This window comes from Falco punctatus, assembly GCF_963210335.1.
Source record: "Falco punctatus genome assembly, chromosome: 7".
Lineage (NCBI taxonomy): Eukaryota > Metazoa > Chordata > Aves > Falconiformes > Falconidae > Falco > Falco punctatus.
Genome location: NC_137587.1, coordinates 68809746 through 68815668, shown reverse-complemented (window position 1 = coordinate 68815668; position 5923 = coordinate 68809746).

The following is a 5923-nucleotide window of genomic DNA, read 5'->3' as shown; positions in this document are numbered from 1 at the left end:
TTTTTTCTGTGGCTTATTTGAGTAAAATGGGCCACTGGGAAGGAACTGCATACCTTTTTAAAAAGGCATTTACTAAGCTATTCTGGTAAATTCCCTGATATTTTTAGTAGCTTGATGATACGTTTTGCTCCATAAAAACTACTTGTAGACATGGTTGGGTGACACCAAGGGAGAGGTTGTGGCTTTAATGCAAATAATGGTATGCCATTTTTCTTTCAGAATGCCGGTTTCTTCTGTATTACCAGTACGATTGTTGCGGTAAAGCGTGTCCATGTCTGCTGTGTAACCCTGTCCCTATTTATCCAGACCTGGAGGAAAGTGTTCCTGATTTCCTTCGTCTGAGCGCAGTGCTGCGGGGCGGGGTGCGAGTGCTGGGTCAGTGTATCTAGGAGCTTTGGTCATCTGAGGCAAGGGCTGTCTGCTGTGACTTACTGCCAGTCCAGAGCTGAAGTCTCCACCTTTTCCTCTCTTGTGAATGCCTTGTGTGTTGAAGGTGAAGGCCATAGCAAGTAGCATATTCTATGTACTTAAAATTCAGTTTCTGTGCCGTGCAAGAGCGTGAGAAGCTGTGGAGGATCACCTATTTCTTCTCAACTGGATCTCTGTGGGGAAAATAAAAGGTTTTTTGTAGGTGGGAAGCTGCACTGTTTTGAAGGGTTTGTGTAGGGTGGAGTTTTTTTGTTTGTTTTTTTTTTTTTAAGAGGAAATCCAACTGGGCAAACTGCTCCCTCCCCAGACGGGATCTGCTGCTGTGAAACTGAAACTATGAACTGGCAGGGCAGGCTCAGGCTCCTGCAAAGCAAATCGGGGCAGGGCCTGCGGCTGTGGAGCAGCAACCCAACCAACCTTTGCGTCGCTCTAAACCAACTTAGTTTAAGACTGCAGTTCGGCTTTATTCTGGGCAACGCAGTTTTCCAAAGACACAAATTTTACTCGAGCCGCTAGAAGGAATCTGCAGCGACTGGACCTGACTCTTCCTGCACGATGAGCCTGTGTCCCCTGAAGACGCCCAGGTGAGCATCCCCTTTGCACGCAGAGGATGCAGCAATACCCAGCTCACACGGTGATGCTGAAGTGACGTTTGCTTTAACCGTTGTCACCCATGGGCGCTAGCAAGCCCCTGCTGGCTAGCAAAGCAGTTTTACCCTGGAAGCATTCAGAAACCATTCAGCTGTTGACCTTGTGTGAGCAGTGAGTGGCCCAGGTGTCATCGAAGTGGCTCAACTCTTTATACGATTAATTGTTTCGGACCTTGCTTGGGAATTAATTAGTTTTCCCAAAGAAAACTGCAGCAGTAAGACCTTTGATACCCATGCCTTTTATTTACTGCTTTCCCTTTGAAGGAAGAGTCCTGTTTGCCGCCCAGTTCTGCCGAAGCGCTAATCCCGGGAGATGAGAGGGAAGCACCGAGGCAGGTATCTGATCGGCGGCAAGGTTTTGCCGGCGTGTGCTGGGAAGGGGGGAAACTAAGTGACTTCTGCCTGCCTGCTGCCACTGAAAACAAAACCCGAGGTTTGCCCAATGTGGTTAATTCCACTGTTACTTCATGTTTCGCAGTGTGTAAGTACAGTCTTGTCAGGCTGAGAACCAAGGGCTTGTTTTCCTGAGTGCTCTGTGTGTATGTAAGTGCTGGCTAAAGATACTTAGCAACTTACCCTTGGCAAAACCCCAAACCCCAGTATTTTATAACAGTTCAGCAGGAAAACCCAGGTAGAAATACTGTCAGAAATGACTAGTGGGAGAGTTCAGCTTGTTCAAATGCCAAGTTTTTGAGTCACTTTGCTCTTTCTGCTCTCGGTTTGCCTTCTAACTACCTGGCAATTTGAAGAGCCCTGGCCATGCAGCAGGCTAGGGCTGATGGATCTGCCTGGGCAGGGACCATGGGGACGGAGCTTGGTGTTTTCCAGATACCAAAACTATTCTCTTTTGTGCATTCATCCTTGAGTGTAGCATGAAACTCAGCGTTATCTGGAACTTGACAGGTGCTGGGGAAAGGTTCTCCATGGAAAAGCAAAGTCCTCCCATGTTAGACAAGTCCCCAAGAGTTTGTTCCTGGGGTGCTTTACGTTGCTTTGCTGTCCTGAACCTGTTCTAAACCTCAGACCGCCTGAAATGTGCTGCTGGGGCTTTCCAGCCTCGTTTGTGCCCCCTCTTCACAAACCCAACCTCTCCTGCGCTGCTCGGGGTTGTGCAGCGCCTGTCAACGGGCACGTGCAAGCCGGGAACAAGATGCTTTTGGTCAAAATCGTTATGTGCCAAGCTGAACAGAGAGGACTGCAAATCCACATGGTCCTAACAACATAACGGCTTAGGTGTTTGCATTTCTGGCACCCTCGAGGACGGCTGCTCCTCGGCTGATTTGATAATGCACTCTTGTACCTGAACTATTTGTGGTGGTTGAAGCAAGGGACAGAACTCTGCTGAAGGTCAGGAAGGATTTCTAAGCCCAAATGATTGTCAACATTGTCCATTGAAACAGGAGGTGCTAACTGCTGGCTCTGGTAAGCCAAGGCTCTGTCTGGACTCTGCAGCAGATCCTTCACCACTAGTTTTGATGGTATTTCCTTAAAACTTATGAATTTGTGATAGTCGGGGAAAGCTATTCCTTCATCCCCTTGCCCAAGGTGGGGCCGGTGAATTGCTTGACCACAAATACATTCCAGATCACTTTGATTTGGATACAGAGAGGCAAATCTGCTGGTCTGCAACCAGCTGTAACGACTGACCATCCTTGCCAAAAGTGGACTGAAACTGATAGTCTTGGGTCTTACCCTGCCCTGCGATGCTTTTGGTTGTATTAAATCACTGCCCTAGTCCTCTGCAGGACAATCCCAGCTTCGACCAAGAATCTGTTACGGTTGTCTTTAAACACATCCTATGCTTCAGTAAGAATGAATCATCCCATGCTGAAATTGAGAAATCTCTGATGATTACATCAGGAACGAGATGGCTGAGGATTTTTAGTCCACATTGAGGGAAGAAATGTACCGCAGAGTACTTAAAAAATGAGAGTCAATTAGCGATCCAGCGCCATGGAGCTCTTCCTGATGGGAAAATAACTTTCTCAGTTGTCTGGAGGCCACGTCAGCTTTAGTTGCTGAAGCCAATGTGTTGATGCACCTACCCCAGCAGCAGCGGCACAGGCTGGGCAGAGGTTTGGGCTGGCAGCAGCTGCTGCTGCAGCCAGGGAGGATGCCCCAGCGTGTGATGCTGCTGCCTGCATCCTGCCAGCCCCTCCGGACCATGGCTGGCAGCTCGGCTGTAGCAGCAGGTAAGTGGGCAGCCTGGGAATATTGGAATGAAGGCTGGTGGCAGGTGGGTCTGAGAGAAGGACCACGATGCTTGCCCCATGCCCAGCGGCCAGGGCAGCAAGTGTAGCATCTCGGCTCACTGCTCTCCTCTTGCAAATAATTCCTGCTGCCTCCCGAAACAGAGCTGGGGAAGCTCTCCTCCTCCTCCCTCCTGCTCTGCTTCACGCTGACGAATGCTTGCTTTGCTGTGGCGGATGAAGCAATCGCCCCGCGCAACCCACGGCTTCGCTTGCAGCAGCCCTCGCCCTTCTTCCAGGCAAGGCTCTGGCAGCAGCAGCACCCTGATTCATGGCTGCACGGATCGCCGAGGGAGGATTGAAATATTCAGCTGTTATTGTGCTTCATGCATTGGGCAAGGGGACGGAGGAACGGGGAGGGGGATTAATCTGTCGGGGGGTAAGCACGGGCTGGGGGCACAGGCTAGAGGCAGACAAGGGGTGTGTGGTTCGGGAGTGCAGTTATCACTCCCCTTTTAACTGGAAAACTGACCGCTTCCTCTATCCCAGCATCTCCCACTAACTCATACTGGTGCTTCTCTGAGCGTAATTTGACTGCTGCTCTGTTCAGCACTCGTCTGGTCCGGGTAACGTCACCGAGTGACTTTTCTGCTGTCAGCTGGTTGCTGTCGCTGCTGGTTTTGCTCCTTCTGCCTAGAGCCAATATAAACCCGGTGAACTTTTTGGCAAGGCTTTTGACGCTTTCTGTTTGGAGTTTTTATTTTTCCGTGACACTTGGCACTTGCCAAGAGGGAGTCGGCCACAGAGGTAGCACCAGATGAGCATTTCACCCTGGGCACCCTCCCGTGAAAGCCCACCAGCCGTCCTTTCTTCAAACATCCCAGCTTTGCTGTAATTCCTGGTCTCATTGTGATTTGCCAGCCCTGTCCAGAAGCTGGCTGCTGCTGGGCAGTAGGGCAGGCAACAGGGTGTTTCCCTGCTGAGCCTTTACAGATGCTGCAGAACAGCTGGAGCAGCCACACCTGGCTGGAGCAGGTACACCCAAGCATGGCCATCGGTCCTAGCAAGCAGGTTGATGTGGCACGGGGCTGGCGCTTGCCAGGATGCCCAGAGAAGCAGCCGCCTGCTGCACAAATCCTGATGGGGCTTCAGCTCTCTTTCAGCATCAAATTCCCCTTTTGGTGTTTGAAAACCTCTGGGAGGGGATGGGAAAGTTGCATTCTGGTGATCTTGCTGTAAGTCAAAGGCAGCAGTGTGTAATTTCTAAAAATGCACTCAACTTGCAAAAATTTCTACTTTTTTTTTTTTGCTGTGAGAGAGCTGCCCTCCCAACAGAGGGTCCCTGAGTGCACAGCTGGAGATGCTGAACCAAGCGGGGCCAAGTTCTGTAAGTGCAAAGCACCCCTTATTTTTAAGGATGTCAGGTTAAGGAAGAATGAGCATCATCCTCGGCAAATTGATGGGAAACTCCCATTTAATTAAACTAAAACACATAGTGGCTTCTCCTCTGCATTTACTTCATTTTAGATTTCAAAACCCCAGATCTTGTATCTTCAGCTATAAATTCAGGGGTATTTTAATCACCAGAAATCTTTTCAAGTAGGCACTCACAAAATGTTGGAACAGAGAATTAACAATAATCCTGCAGCTAGGAAGCGTACGAGGAGGCCAAGCCTCAAACAAAGCGAAATCTCCAGGAAGCAGAAAGTAGGTCAGGTTGATAAGGATGAGCACAGAGGGACAGCATTAATATGGAGGGGAAAAACAAAGTAGGAAAGAAATCACCCCATGGCCCTGTTTGAAGAAGGAAGGGGCTGTCTGCTAGGGACAGCTGAGATCTTTAATCCTTTTTGCTTAAAACCTGTTATCCCTGAAGATGTCAGCTGTGCTGGAGAGGTAATTGCAATTAGCAGCAGTACGGGAAGGGTGAGACCCCAGCCTGCGTTTGGATGGGGACAGCTTGGGAAAGGCTGCAGCTAAATCAGATGTTTGTGACTTACTGAGGCTGGATAAAGTTCCTGGAGGGGTCCTGGAGGAGCTGGTCCCAGGATCAGCTCTGCTACCAGTGCAGGACCAGGGAGGAATTGGGAGGCTTTAAAGATGCTGTGATGTCTGCAAGAAGGATGGGAAAGAAAAAAAGCTGGGAGGTTACAGACTCATTGATCTCATTTAGACCCTGGAAAATACTGCAAGATACCCAGGAGCGTCTGAAAAACCCACAACACAGCCACAGGCTCATCAAGAGCAAAAGGCAGGGATGTGGGACAGTGTGGGAGCGGGGCTCATGGTTCCCCAGCGGCCCAAAACCCCGGGGATGAGGGGTGCTGCAGTGGGTCCTTGCAGCGATGCAGGATAGCACCCGGCTGCACGGGACCCCTGCTCCATGGGAGAGGCGTAAGGTTGCAGCAGTGCAGGGAAATCTGTGCTGAAGTCAGATGTATCAAGTGCCCCAAAAATGGGCTTTTCTGCTTTAAATAGAGCCCAGATGGTGCAGGGGGAAATGCTGGGAAAAGCTCGAGCTGTTACCGAGAGAGGGGAGCTTGGGAGGAAAGGTGCAAGAGGAGCAGCGAGAACCTGGAAACTGCACGGCCATGACTTGGGCTGGAGATTTTTGGCAAATCCCAAATGTTTCGGGAGCTCCATGAGCACGCTTTG